We start from the raw sequence: 21812 nt of genomic DNA, 5'->3' as shown, positions 1-21812 counted from the left end.
TTCTTCTGCCTAATTCCCTCTGAGACCCATGTCTAGCTGCATATCCAACTGGACTCCCTTAGACAAGACCCAGCGTAAGTCCTACTGACCCTAACCCTAGCTTCAATAGCAACTGCTTCTCCTCCCTCAGGGCACTTTTCCTAATACAAAATCCACAAACAATAAACACGCCCATGACACACCTTCTTCATTCAGGTGCGGCCCCTCGTACTTTTCCAGCACAGATCCATCTTCTTCCAGAAACCATTGCTGTGTCTTTGGGTCCCAGGCAACTTCTCCGCCAAATGTTTCAGTTGTGCATTCCAGCGCACTCCCTTCGTTCCTACTCCCACCAGTCTAACTTCTAAACAATGGCTCATTTTACCTAACGAGCTACATGGCCTTGCACCTGCAAAAGAAATGTATGAGAAACAATCCTTTGCATGCTCTAAGTTACAATTTGAAATTCAATTGCAAACAGGAGCCTCTTTTTCCCAAGGAACATTTTCAACTCTAGAATTCTAGTCATGCTAACAAAACCACAGTTAGGCCTCAGCTGGTGTTCTCATGTGTCAGGCCTTTACTCTTTAAATGTATTTCTAATACAACAACATAAGCATTTCATTAATCAATCCTAACATTACATTTCATTATTAGCAATCATTATTCTCATGTTAAAGCATCACGTTTCTTATTAGGCAACCTATATGTGCAACTTTAATATGCCATGTTCAAATCTAATGCACATTTTACACATGAAGCAATTAATTCTAAGTTACTTAAGGCATGATTCTCTCAATCAAAACACTACATTAATCTTCAAATGGTATGAGCATAATTCTACATATTGCAACACTCTCGATTAGTCCTATATTTCTAAAATCACACGTTAATACAGTCCTCTAAATATGCGGGTGCTGACTAGGGGCGAAAAACGATGTACTACTAAAATTTTCAAACAACTTGGCGCTCTATCAGTCCCTATACTAAGCAACGTGTCATGAAAGGTCATTATCCACAAATGTGGGCCACTTTTTCATTTAGTACCTGGGCCTAATTTGGTTCCCAATCTGACCCTGTCACTGACCTATCAAAAGTTGATCTAGCCCTGTTTTGAACTTCGTTACTTGCAGTTGCTCTTTTGTTTGTGGATGCAAGAACTTCAAACATATCACATCTATCCTCATAACACTACAATGGCTTCCACTGAATCAAGAGTGCACTTTAAGGTGGTATAACATCTATGTCCAGGTCTTATTAGAGATTGTCCGCAGTCAGAGATAGTCAGTCTGTGTGCGTGTGTTGCTGGACTCACTCTTAGCACACAGCCAGACACCCTTGCGGCTTGGGCCGTGCTGCTGGTTCTGTGATTGCGGTCACTTGGAAGAGTTTTCTGCGATAAGTGGGTCTAATTTATTGGAACGTGCAATGGTGAAGCTGCAGAATCCAGCCGTAAGCAAATGGTCCCAAACTTAGTCTTCTTCGCTTGTTAGGTGATACCATGATTTTCGGGAAAGAGGTATAGTCAAGCCTACGAACAAACTGCTTTTCCCAAGATGGTGGGTTGTAAATTTTTTGTTGTTTGCACATACTTGTCTTATGGCTTTAACACTCCATGGCGAGTGAAGAATCAGACAGTGGGCTTTGTTTTGTCCCAATATGGTCTGGAGGACGATGGAATGATCTCTGTGACACACTACAATGACTTGGGTATAAGGTGTGGACACTAACATGAAGGCTCACTGTAAGGTACTGTGACTGATATTGCTTTTTGCACTGTCTTCTAATTTGTCCTGAAAAAGCACCTAACACATGCGTGGGAGCTGAAACATGTTGATCAAAATCGATTGACAAAGCTATACCATTAGCCACTAATTCTTTTACGTTGTTGGAGAGTCTTGAGAAGAAAATAAAGTTATTTTATGGATGAATACTAACACAACATTAGATGTAGATGAAGTGTGCAAACTATCTACAAAACATCTGTCTTCACTGAAGGACATCAGAATCAAGGGTAAAGTATAGGGCGGTAACATCACCACGAACTTGGCACCCAGGGGCAGTATTTTCTAATTAGACCAGGTTGATAAGGTACATGCTGGTGTGACCTATGAACTTTTGAATGCTGTGGAATTGGTACCAATGAATGATTACACCGTGCAGGAACCAGCCCAGGGTTCCTCGTGTATCTGGATTCCCTAAGGGCCTGTGAGGTGACTTTCCTTCCTTTTAGTCTTCAATAACCAAAAGATTAAAACGTTAAATGCACGTGCTTTTTCTTTATAAAGGAGGAGGGTTTCAGTTTTTTTCATGCTATAATGACCTCTGTGTTATTCAGGATATTGCTTGTTGCTTTTAATGGTGATATTAACATAACTGCAAAACAAATCGAGCAGACATTTTCGGAACTTGCTGGAAAACGCTTAAAATAATGAACCTTTTATCGCGCGCTTTAAATGTTTTTGTTTTTTTGCCTAGGGGCGCATTGAACCTTGAATGGTGCTATTGTTTCCATGGGGGAAAAAATGAAATAGACGAATGATGTCTCAGATTACATGGCTTTGCCTTGTCCAATTTATTTTGTACTAAATGACAACTTTTTTCAAAGTTTCTACAATCAGAATATAGGATTTCCTATGTCACATTGCAAAAAGCAAAACACGTTTATGGTACGAATATTTTAGAATGTTCTATGTTTGAACTTGCGAAAGCATAACATGATTCCGACTTTTTTTCGCCATAGATTAAAATGTTAAATATTTTAATGTACATGAAAAATTTTAATCAGTCACAAAATTGGAAAGGATTAAACGAAATAAATTTAATGTAACATAAAATTGCTGCGCCAGCCGGGAATCGAACCCGGGTCGCAAGAATGGGAATCTTGCATGATACCACTACACTACTGGCGCGCTGTTAGTTTGTAGGAGTGTCTGTGGTATGTTGATCTGATTCCAAACACGTGTGGGGTGTGATAATTTTTATTTCTCTCTGTTATTTACCGGGACCGTCTGTAATTTTGGACAAGTGTCCGTTGTCACTGTTTGTGTTACAGATTGCGTTTGTCCATAATTTAAAGCTGCTAAACCGACCTGAGAGCAGCTGGCGGACAGACAATCAGTGCATGAAATGAGCAGGACCAAGGGACCCTAGTGAAATCTCCAGGATGTTGTCTGCTTTCTGTTCAGAGCAGGAACCTGCAGGGGGTAAGATGGGTTTCTTATTTTTACTTCCTGCTCGGCCCAACCTAAAGGCCTCACTTAAAGGGCCATCAGCGCTTCTTTTGTTGGAGTCTCATCTTAGCTGGGAGCTATCTGGAGCCAAACACTTAGGGGCAGATTTACAAGAACTGACGCATCTCTGCGTATTAGCAGACATGCATCAGTTAATGTGTGTCACATAAAAAAGAACCTTGCGCCACCATGAATGCGCAGCATTTACAATGCGAGGTACCGTGGTGCAAGGATGGACAGATGTGTGACGCATGAATTGGCTTAAAGGGAACGCATTGCTGGAGATGTGGCGCAAGCACGATGCAACTCCAGCAATGCTTCGGACTGGCTATTTCCATTATGTTGTGTCACTCCTTACGCCTGCTTCCAGCAGGCTTATGGTTTTGATGTAGGGGCTTTGTAGAAGTGACTCCGTAAAATCTTGTAGATTTCACGGTGTCACTTTTACGAGGCCTTCTTGCGTCGGAACGCCCACTTTGCATATATTATACCTGACACAGGTATAATGTGACGCAGGGCTTTACAACATGATCCATCTCCATAGATGTGGCACATTGTAAAAGTGTCGCAACGTAGCGCATTGCTTACGACGACACTGCATCACAAAAGTGACGCAAAGGCGGTGTAAATGTGTTGCGTGGGGCTTGTAAATCTGCCCCTTTGATGGAAATGTAATTGAGGGAAATAAAGGCACTTACAGCCTGATTCATCACAGACCCGTTTTGCGAGTCTATAATAGCGATTCATAAGGAATCGCTATTACAGGCTCGCAAAACGGGATTCATGTAGGAATCGCAAAAAAAAAGCGAATCCTACATATTCCTTATTTGCGATTAGCAAATTGCTAATCACAAATAAGGAAAAACTCCCCATTCATTCCTATGGGCCAAAAGGCCCATAGGAATGAATGGGGAGTATTCCTTATTTGCGATTAGCAATTTGCTAATCGCAAATAAGAGCGATTTGAAGGGTGCCAGGGGTGTCCAAAGGACACCCTGTAGCACCCCTTAAATGCACATTTGAACAGGTGTTGCGCACACACATGTCCAAAGGACATGTGTGTGTGTAACATGCAAAAGAAAAAAATGCATTAAAGTGCTTTTTACTCTTTTTTCGCAATTTACCACCAAGTCAGACTTGGTGGTAAATTGCGACCAAATATAGCGATTTCGCAATTTCTAATTGGTTGATGAATTGCATTTAAGGAATCTATATTAGAGATTCCTTAAATTCAATTCCTCGCAAATATGCGATTTCGGTAATAGGGATTTTTGCATTTGGGATGATGAATCCCAAATGCAAAAATCGCACTCGCAAAGGGCCAGATTCTCAGAATCTGGCCCTTTGCGAGCGCAATTACCTTTGATGAATCAGGCTGTTTATTACTACCTGAAAGGAACTCTTTTCACCTTAGACTAACGAAAGACTGTGGAAAATATAGTAAAGTTCTAATCCTATGCCTTGCACGCAGCTCCTTAATGATGACTCTTTGCTCACTGTGCTATATTAGAAGAATGGAAGCGTGTGAACTGCAAGCAACAAAAGGCTCTCCGTGATGAAGCAGTAACCTATTGAAGTGCCCACATAAAATCAGCGGCGGCTCCTACGTTATGGCGCAGGAGCGTAGCCCCACTGCAAATTAGAGCATGAAAATACAATTATAATAAAGCAATTTTATTAATATTTTATTTTTCATACTGCAGGGTGCCAGTTCAGCCACATCAGCGTCTGGCCCAGTCTTGTAACAGGACACCGGATAGCAGCTGCAGCGGCAGGGGGGGGAGTGTTGGGCAGTGCATGTTGGTTTGACTGACTTTCTTAGGATGGCCAGACTGACATGCGCACTTAGATATCTCCAACCCGAGCTGGTGGTGAAAAGGCTCTGGCTCCCAGTCCCTGTGTGAGCGCAAAACCAGCCCTCTCAGATCAATCCCAGCACTTCTCTCATTCTTGGATTACCAGCGCAAGATCAGCGTCTGGATTGGCCTGGCGGAGTCCAGGAGCCTGTGTAGTGCACCCATGGACTGCTGGGAGTTAGTCACTTCTTGCACTGATCACTTCTGCCTGCAGAGGGCGAGAGGAAGGTCACTTGGCGCTGCTGCAGCAAGAGGTGCTGGGTTGGCTTCAAGGCGCACAGTATTCTTAGGATGGAACAGTAAAGGTCACAGATGGGTGCACAGCTGCCTTTGTACCCCTGCACTCACCTCAGATTGGTGCCATTCATTTCCCTACCTCTTGGATCAGGGGAACATGGGGGAATGAAAGGAGGATTCTGTTGCCTTTGGAGTCTACATATGGCTCCTTCCAGCTCGCTGTATGTGCTTGTTAGGCCAATGTAAATGTTTTTTTGAGAGGTTGTGTAGTTATGTGCCATAGATTACAGTCACTGCGGTTTTTTTTTTTTAAAAACCACACATTTTATTGATTTTCCAGGGTACCAAATGGGCGAAATCCAGCGAGTATAATACAAATTAAATGTATGAGATAAAAAACCACTGGTACATTGTATAGATGCCCATGAGGCCGCAAAACAACAAACTACAAAACTACAAACAGCACCATACACACCTGTAGAGCATTGCAAGTACATTATATATAAATTACCAGCCACAGAAAGTCCAAAGCAGTGCACTAAACAGGTAAATTGCGAACCACCAATCTTTCAATAGGGTCACTGCAGTTTTTACCAGATAGTTTCTTGCTCAAAGAGTGTCCGTTAGTAAATATAAACTTACGAGTGAGCCAAGATCACACATGGTATGTGTTGCGAGCTGTGAGGTATGCACAGCTTTCTCGTTCTGTTATAAAGGGCTCATGTAGCTGTAGTTGTTTGTTAAATGTCCTTCAATAGCTATGCTCATGTTAATGGCTTTTGATTAGGGTCAGGAGGAGAAAAGCACAGAGGAGAAGCCGGCAGCAGTGCTAGGTAGGGTGAGCAACAGGTGAGAATGCTTTTTTTATTTAATTGCATTGTGTGCTAAAGATTCCCTTTGTCATTGCTACATTCATGGGGCCTCATTCATGAGCCCTTGCGTCACTTTTACGCCGCAGGTGCGTCACTTTTTGGGACGCACCACTGGTGTAAAAAATCTGCCTTGTTGCGCCACAGGTAGATGCGTCACTTTGTAAACCCCTGCGCCACATTATACCTGTGCCAGGTATAATGCATGCAAGGGGGGCGTTCCCACGCAAGAAAGGGTCATAGAAGTGACGCAGTGAAATCTTCCAGATTTCACTGCGCCACTTCTAGAACTCAAATGCGTCAAAATCTTGCCCTTGCCTCACAGCAGGCGTAAGACTGACGCAGGCTCTTTCACATGGGGCTTGCCCCATGTGAAAGAACGCATTGTTGGAGTTGCGTCACTTTTGTCACACACTCCAACAATGCGTCACTTTTGCGCCTACAGATACGTTAGAAATACTGACGTATCTGTAACTCCTTGCGACATGATGCGTCATCTTATAAATATGACGCATCAGGAATGTTGCAAGGAGTGCGCACTGAGAAGTGACGCATCGCTGCTTTCACGTAGCGATGCGTCATTTCTCATAAATGAGGCCCGTGGCCTTTTACCTGCCTTGCGAGAAGATGAGAATGCCTCAATCAGGATTACTAAAGGCTGCAGGTAATGTGCAAACTTTTCAATAACATTAAAACAATGGCTGTCGCACAGTAGCAGAAGCCTGACATTTAACCACCCCCGTACGCCTCACTACTTTCAAATGTCACTAGCCGCCACTGCATAAAATACAAGTCTGTGTACTGCATGTTAAACATTGCGCTTTGCAGAAGATATATTAACCCTACATGCTACTTTATGTCAAGTCAAAACTTTGAGTAGACAAAACATAAATCTCTCCTGCATGTCCATTAACTACCAGAGTTATTATCCTCTGTAAATAACTGGGTAGACCAAGATTTATACAGCATGTCCCTTAACCCCATAAGATATTTTAAAATTCAGCCAATTAAATAAGTCAGAAAACCTGTCTCGTTTGCTCTTGTTGTCAATGTCACCAAACCAGAATGTTTTATAAATGTTCGACTTTCTTTTCACATGACTCTGTCGCTGTGACTCCACTACCTTTTCACTGCCACACCTTGACCCACATTTATGGGATCCCGGAGTACAAACTTTCAGTTTTCAGCACTGCAGCCAATCACCTGGCTGAATCAACCATTCCATCCCCACCCTGGACTGAGGCAGCACTCTGTGAGCCAACCTATAATTAATTAGCTTAAAAGTTGCTCAGCCAGTCCTACTGCTCTTCACACAGTTGCTCTATGCTCATTTGATGGCACACTTGCTGTACTTCAAGGCTAGTGAGCCCCCTTCCAGCCTCTCTTTTGTTGACTGATGAACCAGGGGTGGCTCCTCTACGTTGGCGGAGCAGCGTCGCCCCACTGCTTTCTCGCAGTGAAAGAAGCAGAAACTTAAATGGTATTATAAATACCATTTTATGTTTCGCCTTCTCGCACTGCAAGAAAGCAGAAGGGTTTGGTTGGGGGTGGGCGGGTCTGCTTGAGGGCAGGGGAGGAGTGGCTAGCCCAATGTTGCGGACCCTGATTGTTTGGTCGGCCCTCTGGGGCCGGCCAAACCAGTCATGCGCACTCTCCCTTTTCTCCATGTAGGCTGCATGCAGCCTACAAGGAGAAAATGAATTCACTATAGAGGCCTGTGTGGTCGCGTCCCAGCCAATCACAACGCTGCAAGGGAGGTAGGCTGTCTTATTCCTGTTCCGCTGGACCCGGCCAGGAGCTGAGACAGCGCAGGACCCGGGAAGGTAATTTTATATTTATTTTTTAAATCAACCTCCCCCCACGTGAACCCCCTATGCGACCCCTCTACCTGCCCCCTACCCGCGAGTCATGCCTGCCGCGACTGTCATGAATACCGGACCGGGCCCTGAGCATAAACAAGTGAAGGGGCAGCAAAACGCGGCCCTGCTCACTTCCCACAAACTCCCCCCGCAGTGAATCTTGATCAGTAAGATAGGGCGGGGGGTGTAGCTTCAGATTTTCCAACAACGGCACTGGCATATAATGTTCAAATAAATGATATGACAAGCAGGGTGCATGAGATGGGCAAAAGGGGCAATGGTGAGGGAGACAAATGCAGATTGGTTTTGGTACCAAGTGAGAGAAAACACATTATTTTGCAAAATAACCAACATTGTTGCAAACTTTCAAAACAGAGGGAAAGCGTTTGTGCATTTTATTTGTGTGCAGATAAACGTTTCTGATGAAATCCACTGACACCTCACCTTACCTGTACCCAACGATTTAGCAGAAGATACATTTAATGGTGGGGGTACTACCCCAAACATGCCCCGTGAAGCTATGCCCTTGCCTGCAGCCCAGACTCACTCCTCCCTAAATGCTGCTGTGCTGCATGAATGAATGGAGGCAGCAGCATAGCTGGTGACTCTAAAGATGTAAAGGTCTTTCCCTGGTGTAATGAGAAGACCAGTGAAACGTGAGCCTGCACAGCACTGTGATTAATAAACACGTTCATCTGATCCTCTTCCAGAAACTGTCGGGACTTTGTTGGGGAACTCCTTTAAAAACGGGACTGTCTGGACCAATCCGGGATGTCTGTCATCCCAAACCAGTGGTCTTCAGACTTTTTTATGCACTGAGCCCCCTGAAGTAATTTGTTTTGAAGATCGCTCCCTCCAAATGTTTTGACCAGAATTGGTGGCAGGAGAGAAACACAGCTGAGCACAGAGGGTGGGGCTTTTGAGATATTATCAGGGGAATTTGTAGCTGCTAATCCGTATTAAGTGTGAGATTTATAAAAAAGCAAATATATCAAGCAAAAACAGAAATGGACCAAAAAACACTACTCTCCATAATTGGGATGTGTTGAGCTCCACACTCTCCTGGGCCCTCATGCAACTGTACCTGCTGCACTAATGATAGCTGCAGCCGGAGTAGAGGGCTGCCTCGTCTGCGTCCTTCACCCCTTTCCCACCATACCTGGCCATTTCTCCAATCTTGAAACAGACTCTTTCTCTGGTTCAGAAGAGAATCAGCATCCCCTGTGTTGCCCCGACTTTGCAGCAAGGATTCCCTTGGCCGTAATGCTAACATGGAAACTGAGACGCCATATAAGGCAGTCATAGCTGTGATGCATTTCGCCTCTCACACCCCTGGGCCCAGTGCTGCTGCACCTGCTCCAGTATTGATAGCTACTGCCTTGGAGAGAGCGCAGTCTCCTCTGCCCTTCGTTAAAAACAAGGGAGCTTATTTGCAAAGCCCCTGGTGCCAATTTTTCATAATTTTTAACATGGGAAAAGTGACATACGGGTGGTGCACGCGGCTTGTAAATACGCCCCAAGGACCCCTGTCTAGCTTCACTCGCCTCTGCCATCTCTCTGAAGCCCAGCCAAGGTGTCTCTACTGCTTCATATTTCCCCTCCCTTGGACCATTGTTCCAAGGCCCAAAGCAGCACTGGCACAGCAAGGGTGCAAGCCAGGAAGGATAGTAAAACAGCCATAATTGGGGTTTAGTTAGCCCCTCACACCCACGGCATATGCATACCCAATAATACCTACAACTCTTTCTCCTCTGCCCACTGGGCCATCCCTCCCAGGCCTGAGGCCCAAAGCAGGCGACCTGCTCCTTCATGTAACAAAACCCAGAAAAAGGCTAAACCCTCACATCTTGCCACCTGTAACTTGGGCCTTGTTCCCTGCGCAGCAGGTGTGACCCGTGCTCTTATTCAAACCAGGAAAATGGTCCTCACCTCATTATACTATCAACACAATTTAGGTACAGGGGTCTCTCAGATCCCTGGCAGCAGCGCCTGGCAACCATGAGTGTGGTGAGGCAGCCAAATGGGTGGTGGCTGGGCATAATCGCACGTGGTCAATCCATCAATGAGGATTTGAATAGCACAGCACTGTCACCCGAAGGCTTATCTGAGCGCTGTGCATACAACATCTCCATCGAGGAGCCAGAACAGAAACGAGCAGAAAGAGGAAAAATGAAGGTCAGAAACGAACAGAAAAGAGAAAACTTACAGGTAAGAAGCAAGCAGAAACAGGACAAATAACGGGCAGAAAAGAGCAGAAAGAGGCAAAATAAAGGCCAGAAACAAATAGAAAGAGAAAAAATAACAGGCAGTAAGAGGAAAAGGCAAATTCAGAAACGAGAAGACAGGCAAATTAAAGGTCAGGAGCCATCGAGGAGCCAGAACAGAAACGAGCAGAAAGAGGAAAAATGAAGGTCAGAAACGAACAGAAAAGAGAAAACATACAGGTAAGAAACAAGCAGAACCAGGACAAATAACGGGCAGAAACGAGCAGAAAGAGGCAAAATAAAGGCCAGAAACAAGCCGAAAGAGAAAAAATAACAGGCAGTAAGAGGAAAAGGCAAAATCAGAAACGAGAAGACAGGCAAATTAAAGGTCAGAAACTAGAAGAAAGTGGCAAAAAAAAGTGAGAAACAAGCAGAAATTGGCAAAATAACAGGCCGAACGAGCATAAAAAGTACTTACCCACTCTGCTGGCTCGCCTCTTCAGGTCCTCTGCTTCAGCCCCTCAGCGCTGAAAGCTTGAAGCAGTTGAATTAATTATCTGCACCAATGCAGACGTTGCTCTTGATGAAGCGGACTTTTAGAATAAGTTTTGAATTGAAGCACGCTGAATTAAAACTCCCATAACTTTTAATTTATTAATGAGTGTTGGATGTTTTCGTACTGACTCAACCTAGAGTAATGTGCACTTACATAAACACGCGGGTTTAATTATTTGTGCTCTTGTCATGTTTGTTATTTCGTTTTAAATAATACATTTACCTTGTCTTTCGTTTTGTCAGTCATTAACTGCGGCTGTTTCAAATAATAACATGTGCATTCTTTTAAATGTGCTTTTGGTTTTGTCGTGTCTTTTATGTGACTGTGCTATGTTTGCCTTTTGTATGCAAAGCTAGGTAACATAGACTAATGGGTTAATATTAGCAAAGGGGGTGGGTAACAGAATAATTATCATTTCTTGAATTAATTATTGTCTTGTGTTTCCTTGCATACTAGAGTCATGCTAAAAAGGCCTGTGGCCTATTTCTAAAATGGATGTCCGAAGTCCTGTCAAAGTTGGGCCTTGCACAGCAGCGTTTGAAAAGGAAAATATTTTCTGCAATAATTCTTCGAAAGTCGCTCGTAAAAGCAAGGCTGTGTGGAAGCATTGAATGTTCTTTTGACAAAGCTTTCATGGTCAAGGACAGGATGTGCAGCGGCGGAAAGGCTTGGACGGAGGAAGTAACGAATGACTTTACCTAATGTTGCAAGTCACGGAAGAGCCTGTGACACTCTTAGTCTATGAACAATGCTGCTCTTGAGGAAACGTGGTTTTTACTATGCGAAAGGCAAATGACTTCATCGGACGACATTTCTTGTCCAATCATGCTTCGTGTCACTCGAATATTTGTATTCTTTTAGTCGAGTTTTAGATAGGAAAAGGGTATAAAAATTGCCCCCTTAGAAAGAGCACTGCTGGCTCATTCCTGTGCTCCAGAGATGCTGTCGGACTTTCATCTCACGTAAGATCCATTTGAAACTTTACTTTTTCCCTTTAGGTTTTCTTAGTTAAAGTTAGGGAAATAGGGCTTAGGGAATTTTCCTAAATGTTTGAGCATTTCTCATGCTGATTTTGTTTTGAGCTGACAGTCAAATGTGCCTTTCTAATAAATAATTTTGCTTAATAAAAATGCTAATAAAAGAATTTAACAACAGTAATGGGTCTTGGCTCCAACTCAGCAAGGCTGAGCCATCAAGATTTATAGAACAAAACAATTGCCAATGCTGAGACTGACTACTCCTTAGCTTGTTAAATGGAACTCATGATACTAAACATGAAATTCAGTTTTAAAGATTGCTACTTATTCAAACGCAAACTTTTCAATTTCATTTATTATTTCAAACAACAACGTTATTTGTTGTGCATTTCAATACAAAACGATCATAGACATTTACAATAGGACAAAATATTTACACACCCTGTGAAAGAAAAAAATATATTTTAAACCAAATTATTTGGCAACATAAATTACGTACACTTGGCCAATTTCACATTCATATCACATTCATACATACAACCATCCTACAATACAAAACAAAAAGGTTCCTTGCCACATTTAAATGTATATTTTAGCATTTGAAGCCACAAAATACTTTAAGGGTTCACTCAATGAAAAGAAAGTTGTTTTCCTATACCTAATGTTGACTTCTAGATGACAAGGGACCAGGTCGGTCGACGCGTTTCGAACCACTATTGTTTACGGGTTCTCCTCAGGACCAAAAACCTTCTTCAGTTAACCACCATCTATTTGGGATCCTTATACACCTTAATCCATACGTCATATATGCCAAATCACATGTAGTGTGCGATGAATCCTATGGGTTATGCCCCTCGCTGTATGCAATAAATGTGCTGTCTTTCGGTCTGCTGCCTGTGCAGACTCGTAAAAGTCCTCCGCTCCTCTTACTACAGAGTTCTGGAGTGCCGGCTCGAGCGCCACGTCCGCTGCTTCACTTGCGGGTCCTCAGTATTCCAAGTGATCAGTAATTTCTTCTTCTATGTCGCGGCGATTGCAATTCCGTAGTTCGAAAGTCGGCGTTCGAAAATAAATAAATAAATAAATAAATAAATAAAATAAAATAATTTACGTATTAAAATGCATTTTGCTTTATAATAAAGTTATTAAAATATTTTTTGAAATGACAAGCTGGTCTTGTTTGTTTCCTTGAGTTACCATTAGTTAATCCATTACCTATGATTTTGACTTAATTAAATGTATATAAAGTATTTCTGATTAATTAGGTCATATGATTCAGTTGGTCAATTCATGTCTCAGACATTTATGGGCCTAGTATTAGATTTATGAATTATGGTGAGTATTGTGGTGTAGAGTTGTTCATATGAGACTGAATTTCCTTTGGCCCGCTGGATCACTCTCATGCTACTGCTAATGTTCAGCAGTATGAGAGCAGCACCAGGATTGGCTGGAGCGAGCTGGCTCGACACTCGTACAGGCATGTACCTGCTCTCCTCCAAGCTAAGACAGCTGGAAAAAGGGAACAAGGGGACTCTACTCACTGGGAGCCAGGGTATGAAAGCTTTTTAAGAAAAGAATGGCTCCTGTGGAATGGTACGGAAAATTTCTAATAGAATTACGCACAATGGCTATTAAAATGGTTAGAGGGATGTCAGAAAGAAAGCTGTCTATACACATGCAAGGTTTAGTCAAATAGAAAAAATATTTAGATAGAAATCAAGTAAATAACACAATACATATACGAGTGTTCAGGTACACACTTATGTTTGTATAAAAGCTATTCATTTAGACAATAGTGTGTGGTGGCCCAGTGAAAGTACAATTGAACTTACGCTAAAGAAGTGATATTAAAAGTGACAAATGTGTAAGGTTTCAGTTTTCAAACGAATTTGGCGACCATTGAAGTTATAGTCATGTGAACCACAACACTTTAAACAATTAAAAAAAATGCTCCTATTTGGTTCACCTCTTTAAACTGCCGACGGCGTTTCGACCCAGTCAGGATATTGGGTCTCTTCAGGACCTGGCGGTGTAGGGACACCAAAATGAAGTAGTAGGGTCATATAGTCAGAGTGTGGCCCTAGAAATGAAGTACTAATGTAGAATAAGAAAAGCTAAATGTCAAATCTACCTGAAGGGGGGCCTATCCTGCCTGGAGAGATGCAGTGGCACCGTGAGTTAAGTGTAAATAAAGAAATTCACAGGGGACCCAGCCGGGGGCTGTGGGTGCTGTGGGTGTATAGGGAGAAAGAACAGGTGGTTTAGAACCTTGAATGTTTATGGTGACATTGATTTATTCTTTTTGAAAGGTAATGTACAGCTGTTATCAGCTGAGTTCTGGAAAGCATACTTTTTGGACTTGGCCTTCTCTGTAGGGTCACCTCCAAACTTTTGCCTCCACCCCTCCTATTTTTTTCGCTGAATTCGTTTTTGTTGGCCTTGTGCACTGTATCACTGGTAATCAGTGCTGAAGTGCTTGTGCTCTTTCCTTTAAACATGGTAACATTGGCTTACACCTAATTGGTGTGTGTAATTTCTTTATAATTCACTTGTAGAGTGGTATACCATATACCTAGTGCCTGTAAATTAAATGCTACCAGTGGGCCTGCAGCACTTATCGTGCCACCCACTTAATCAGCCCCTTCAAGCACCTCCTAGATCTGCCATTGAAGCCTGAATACAGTTTTAAACTGCCAATTCGACATGGGAATATAACCCTCTTGCCAAGTCTTAAACTCCCCTTTTATTGCGTCTAAGTCACCCCTAAGGTAGGGTTGGGTAGCCCATAGGGCTGGGAGCTTTTTAAATAAAAGGTTGGAGATTAACTTTTACGTTTTACATGTGCTGGTAATAAAAAACTCTTACATTTATTTTTTACTAATTTTAAGTTACAATTTTGAAAATGCAACTTTTAGAAAGTTGGCATTTTCCTGCCCTAAACTAGTTGGCGCATCAGCCCCTTCAAGCACTTTCTAGGCCTGCCATTGATGCCTGAATACAGTTTTAAACTGCCAATTCGATATGGGAATATAACCCTCTTACCAAGTCTTAAACTCCCCTTTTATTGCGTCTAAGTCACCCCTAAGGTAGGTCTTGGGTAGCCCATAGGGCTAGGTGCTTTTTAATTACAAAGTTGGAGATTAACTTTTATGTTTTACATGTGCTGGTAATAAAAAACTCTTACATTTGTTTTTACTACTATGAGGCCTACCTCTCCCATAGGAAAACATTAGGTCACCTTATTACATTTAATACATGCTAACTTTTGATTGGGAACAGGTGAGCATTTCACATTTGGTGTCTGAGAAATGGTAATTAAAAGTCCTCTTTAAAGGCAAAGTTGAATTTTAAGTTACAATTTTGAAAATGCCACTTTTAGAAAGTTAGCATTTTCCTGCCCTAAACTATTTGGTGCATACAGGCTATCCTAAGTCACATGACAGGGTGTAGTTGGACTTTCTTTATTCCTCCAAGACAGTCACATAATTGAGGGATTAGGTGTACTTGGAAGGGCATCAACTGGCAGGATGGGGGCAGAGGTGGGCACAGCCCCACTTGCATGCTGTGCTCTGCCTTCACACAAAGTACTTCATTCAGCCAGCTTGGAGCCAGAGAAGGGGAGTCAGGAAACTTCAAGCACTTCAAAGGGGATTCGCAAGAAACTTCTCCTACTCCAAAAAAAAGCATAATGTATAAAATGGGGTTCCTTTGACTTACTCTTCAGTTCACTTTCTCGACGTGTGTAAGGACTCTCAGGGGACTGCCTGCTGCTGTGGGCTGTTGTGACTCCGTAAGACTGCTTTGCTGTCTGGGGCCTGCCTTGAGCGCCCTTCAGCCCTTGCGCCCAAGTCTAGCAGAGTAACTGTAAGGGTTTGTATGCTGTCCTCCTGGACAGAAATGCACCCTCAATCTTGAACTTGCACCCAACCTGAGTGAGTCCTAACCCCCAAAGTTAGGACTCCAGTCCTGGACCCTTTGGTAGTGGTGCTGAAGGTGCCTAGATTGCCACAAATCCAAACTCGTGACTTAGAAAAAATTTGACTAAAAACTGCTCTGAGGGAAGGCCATAACCAACCTGCTCATCTATACGCCCAATGTGGCATTGCTGGTTGGGCAGACTTTGGGGCATCTCCTGCTACATTCTTCTCCACAGCAGCGAACCCTGTTCAGAGGCCCCTCTGCAGTGGAGTATCCGCCTCCTGGAACTCTTGCAGGCTACAGCCTCCAACTTCTTCCCGCTGAAGATTTTCGAATTAAAAAAAAAAGACTACGTCTGAACGTAGACATTTTCACCGCGGCCACATCCACTGGCTCCTTGACAATGACACTCCCTCCTCGCACACCACCTGCAGCCTTACCCCGCTTAACCCTACCATCTCAGAACATTTGCTTCAAAATGTATTTTAAGTCCAAAGCTAAGTGCCGACCACTCTTTGTATCTGATCCACGCTCCATCCACCGACCTACACTCCATCGTGATTGCCAAAGTTTTTGATTTTAACACTGTCTCAGGCGCCTAGATATCCAAGTTTGGAGCTTTGATGTTTTAGGTGCCAGATTTTATTGTGATTTGGTATTGTATTTTCATGTTACTGTTTGTGTGCTGCATAAATACTTTACACATTGCCTCTAAGTTAAACGTGACTACTTTTGTGTCAAGCTACCAAAGGGTTAAGTACAGGTTAATTTTGTGAATTTTTGTGGTTCATGTTGACAGGGATTGTGGTAGTTGCTTGAACAGGGGTTATCCCCCCCTTAAACCAACAACCTAATTTCTCACAGTACTTTTGTTGGACACTTCTAAAAATTGCTTACATTAGATACAGATGACCTATTACTAAAATATATACTTTGAAAGCACTTGTTTTACCCTAAACACTAAGAGCCTGATCACGATTATGGCCATTTTGGGACTGCCTTACTTGCGTTGGCAGTCCATCCACTGCAATCTCGGTAATCCGATTGCCGGATTACGAGTGCGGTGGCCGGACCACAAACTTCCCGACACAGGACCTTCACCACCGCCAGGAACTTGGATCCCGCTGCAGTGCACAAAGCGGCAAGGAATGGAGGCGGTGCTGATGCAGACACAGCCATGCGTATTACGAGTTGCCTTTCAGACAGACTTTTCATGGCGGAGATCCTGGCATGAAACAGTTGGCGGAAAGGCAAGGAGAGGCTCCAAACAGGGCCCCATGTGTTATCGCCCAATGGGCATTCAGGCTGGGAGTACAAGTTGTGGCCCCCTATGCCTGCACTGTCGTGCGCACACTGCATTGTGCATGGTAACAGTGCAGGCACTGCCGATCTGTGAGCCGAAGCATGCCGCCGCCACAAGACCTCCACTGGCACACCGCCGGCCTGAGGGTCAACTCGGAATACGGCAGTCGGAAAGCCACAGACTTGGTGGCTTTCTCCTGACCACCACAACGACAGTCCCCCGTCGGATTGCCAATTTCGTAATCAGGCCATAAATCATTTTGCAGAAGCCTATCTTATACTGTGTGTAATACAATTTTAAAGTAATGACTTACATACTCACAGTGATTTTTGTTACAGGGTATGATCTCACAGCACAACACATACACAAGTCATTATTCCTTACTGCGGGTGTCAGGTACAGTATCCCCCACAATTAGAATTCAATTCTGTGACTCTCTGATAACACGTACAGACCTCTGTAGTGATCACATCAACCATTTGAGGTTTCATAAAGTAAAAGACCTAATTTTACACCAATTAGTTTAACTTGCACTGAATATGCGTTTAAGGTTTGTGCGTCATTTATATGCAGTACCCTGAAGGTGAATAACAAATCAACACATAGAATATTTGGTTACTTGAAGCTAAGCCTGTGACTCCAACCCCATTGCCCAGATCACATGTTCTTATATTGTTTTTAAGCACTTCAACCACTTCCTGTAAATATGGACTGCTTGGAAAGATGCCAAATAAACAAAGTTCTGCTTCCAAGCCATCTGGTACTTGTTAAGGCATATGCTCCTCCCCTGGGAATGCAGCCACAGACCACAGGGGGGGCGCACCCCAAAGTTGAAGACCTCTGCCCTAACACCAGGCCCTCAGCAAGCAGTGGCAATTTGGGTGCTTCATCTAGTGGTCATTCACAAAGGAGGGACATTGCCGCCGCTTTCACTGCACGTCCCGAGCGCTGAGATACCCCCTTGGTGGTGATTCAAGCGCTATACAAAATAATAAACCAAACCAAATCAAATTAAATGGGCTTTTGAAACAGGTTCAGCATACATGCCCAAAATTAGTGGTGATAAAGAGGGTATACTGTTCCTAATTTAAGTGAAAGGGGTAAACTACGGAAACCGGTTAAGTGTGGTCATGAGAAGCAGGAGGACGGCATTCCTCCTCTTGGAATTTGGGGCCCTCGCACACCCGGCTGGGCGTCATGCTTCATCATAGGGCTGCTCCTCGTCAGATCGGCGTTGCAATACCTGACGGGCTCCCTATGACGGGCTCTTTGGCGGAGATCTTTTATTCTTTATTGCCGTTTGGTGCAGTGGGGGGCAGAGGCCTAACCTAGTGTAGATGAGTGAGTGGAGGTGTGTAACCTGAAGGAAGTTTAAAACAGGTGTGGAAGTACCAACGAAAACAATTTTATTCAATAGGTCTCCCAACCTGATAAAAAAACAAAGGCGCATGTCTGTGGTTGTGTCTCAGGTGGGGCGCTTTATTGTGAGTTCAACATGTTTCTCGCCTGGTAGTCCGTCAATCTGGTGGCGATTCGTAAGGACCTTGTTTAATTAAATCTACACACGGGTGGTTATATGGTGTCTACCTTTTTAAACCAACCTAACACATTCTAAATGTAGTACCTGATGGAACATGACCAACCTAGTGAAGAAATAAAAACAATTATTAAGATCTGAGAATGCAGTATAAACGACACTCTCGTGTTCCCTGTGTGACAAACTCACAACACGCAGTGGTGATGGCTAAAAACATACACAGCGTGAGTGCTGTGTGGGTGACTCTCACAATCATTTTATCATGAAAATCACACAGGCACGTTTGGTGGAACACCACCATGGTTGCAGAAAGAAATTATGAACTCCCCCAATTGGGTTTCTCACAATGCTTCATCAATTCCCGCCAGGTCTCACATAAGGCATTTCCCTATGTACTGTATGGGTTTATGGTTCAAGAAAAAAAGAGATTAAAGCGCAACTCGTGCCTTAATAAGACCCGGCTATACACAATTTGGTTTCTTTAAACATGCAACTTTGTTCCAGTCTCCGGGATAGCAATTTTTTTTATTGCTTTCGACCGGATGCAGCACGGAGCCTCACAACGATGGCGGGGTAAAAAAAACTTTCACACTTTAGTGTTATGGGGCATGCTCGTCTTGACACGTAGTAAGGGTAGTTACATGTATTATTGTGACATATTGTCTCATGCACATGTGTCTAGCAGGCGATGCTCATGCCTCCTCTTGATAGGGATCGTAGGAGTGCTTTCGATATTAGCTGGGGACAAAATTAAGACAAAATCCTAAATTAAATCTGTCTTAAATCTGTCTTAAGTTTGTCTTAAGTCTGTCTTTGTTTGTCTTAAGACAAACTTAAGACAAAATCCTAACTTCTGTGAATACCAAAAGTAGTAAGTTCATTCTGTGAATACCAAAAGTAGTAAGTGCATTCTGTGAATACCAAAATAGTAGTAAGTTTAGAATTGAGTCGTAAGTCATTCTGTGAATCTGCCCCAGCGGCTCTATCTTCATTTTGTACCTACACCCAGGCATAAACAAAAGTTGCCACATCACCACCACTAAAAGGCTGGCCATAGAACGTAGAATGAAAAATTATTAGAACTGCGCGGTGACCACATTCTTTATTATTTTTGCTTGAAAACGAAGCCCTATTTTAATGTTTTGCACTAACAATAGTATGTTGTCGGCCTTGTATCTGAGGGTTTTCAAATCAAACACAAATGAGCACCCATGCACTGTAGCCACATGTGCAAATTCCCAAATGTGTTCATTGGCAGATATTAAGGCATCCTGTATTGTCCCATAACAATAATTCCAACAAAAAGTAGCAACAGTACACTTGCTGTCATCTAAAATATTAGCAATCGAGGACCAAACCACATCCTGTTAAATAATGGTAGTCGAAAATAGCACTACACTTCCTGTGAGACATGATTTGTGGTTCACATAAGTCCAATGGCTCAGCTTGTGAAATGATCATACAATAAGCTGCCATTGATGTCATTGTGGGCAACCTCCTAGGAGTTAGCACATATACACTGGTGCGCACAAGGCTGGAAATTATTGGAATTCGCATAATTGACATTTAGTTCCTGAAATTGTCATTACTGGTTGTCATTAACACAACACATGCACATTTCCCACACATGGTGGTACAGTGTAGTGCCAACACAGTGGCATTTGCCTTCATTGCATGCATGTGGAAGCAGTATTTGCATAACCATCTATTATCCTTGGCATCATCCCTATCTTCTAAACGACTGGCGCCTGGTCAGCTCTTTGAAAGAAATAGAAACCTGAGCTCTAAAGCAGTATTGCACCCATCTATATGGATAACCAACATTAAGGGGCCGATTCACAGAACTAACTTAAGACAAAATCACAAACGTACTACTTTTGGTATTCACAGAAGTTAGGATTTTGTCTTAAGTTTGACTTAAGACAGACTTAAGTTAGGATTTTGCATCTTGCATGGGATATGCCTAAGATCTCTGGGAGTTTGTTCACAGCATACAGAGGTGATTGGCGACAGGGGCACGCATCTTTTGGTTGGCTTTTGGTAAGGCATCAAGAATGTTTTGCTTGCAGGAAGATATTTAGCAAGCCCCACACGCAAGGAAGCATTTCTTGCTCACAGGACCAATAAGCATGGGGAATATGGGTTTTACTCAGGGGCAACCATTTAATAGGCCATCCCATCGGATAGTGTGCCCCCTTCCCCCGGCCTTTCACCCTCCTGATGCTGGTAAAATGAGTCCTTCGACTTTGGCAGCAATAATTACCTGTTAAGCAGGGCCAGGATAGCTTTCGGGGTGAAGGGTGGGTTGGCACAGCCTGTGGCAACCTCAGTTGGCAAGCTTCTTAACTATTCGGTAAGGACGGAGAGCATGGAGTGCCAATGGTTTTGGATCTTGCACAGTAGCACTATGGGACTGCATTTACTTTTGACTGGCCTGAGTGCACTCAACTGAAATGAAGTTTAGCCGCAGTGCTGCCAGCTAAGCTCATTACGATTTTCAGAGGATAAGGGGGTTACCTCTCAAGGGATAGGCATATGTTAAAATGTTGTGCTTAGTGAGGTTCCTTAAACTGAAGCGGGTGTGGTATCTTTCCAAGGTTATCTTTTCTTTTTCATGAAGATCAGCATATGTGACACACAATTGGTTTTGCACACGGCAGGGGGTTGCTACCTTTTTCGCTCCATCTAGTTAGTCACGGGGTACGCACTTGTCAATTTTGTACCTTGTTTTAACCCACAAGGTGAGAAAGTCAAGTCTGGACTTCCGTAAGTGCGGCATTGGCGCACGACTGTGATCTTCAGCAGCAAGTTCACCTTAAATCTGACTGGGTGGTTTTCTGGTGCAATAGGCACCGTCAGTTAATTGTTACCACCAGCGCTTCTGTCAGTCGGCCACTAGGTGGCACTGTCTGGCTTGGAGAGAGGACCACTACAACAGGCACTGAGTAGGTCAAGTCATTGATGGCTATTGCCTTCTGCCCAAGCCATCCAGTTAGCCTTAGGGCCTTGGATTGCCTCATTTGTCACACTTTAAGTTTGAGTTATATAGAGGCTTGTCAGTTCTGTAATTTCGATTGCCAAGTTTGCTGCGCTTCAAGGATAGAGGTTGAATGTCTCCTGGCAAGTTCGGCTTGCAATTTTGGTTACATTGGGTTTGGTGATTACATTATCCTGTAACTTGCCGTCAGAGAAGTAGATAAGCTGTTTGGATATAGCAGTGCATGATCTGGGACACTTAGCAGTATGCCAGCAAACATGAATCACATAGATCGTCTTCCGGAGGA

The 21812-nt window shown here is 43.3% G+C and overlaps 1 non-coding gene across 1 annotated transcript; it reads right to left on the bottom strand.

The window, feature by feature from the left end:
• Positions 1-2820: 2820 nt before the first annotated feature.
• Positions 2821-2891, bottom strand: TRNAG-CCC (transfer RNA glycine (anticodon CCC)). Its single transcript has one exon. It is a non-coding gene; the product is annotated as a tRNA-Gly (tRNA).
• Between the last annotated feature and the right edge of the window lie 18921 nt (positions 2892-21812).

Source organism: Lissotriton vulgaris, chromosome 1_1 (genome assembly GCF_964263255.1).
Source record: "Lissotriton vulgaris chromosome 1_1, aLisVul1.2, whole genome shotgun sequence".
In the NCBI taxonomy this organism is placed as follows: Eukaryota; Metazoa; Chordata; class Amphibia; order Caudata; family Salamandridae; genus Lissotriton; species Lissotriton vulgaris.
Note: the sequence above shows the minus strand (reverse complement) of the source record. Positions and strands in the feature narration are given on the sequence as shown.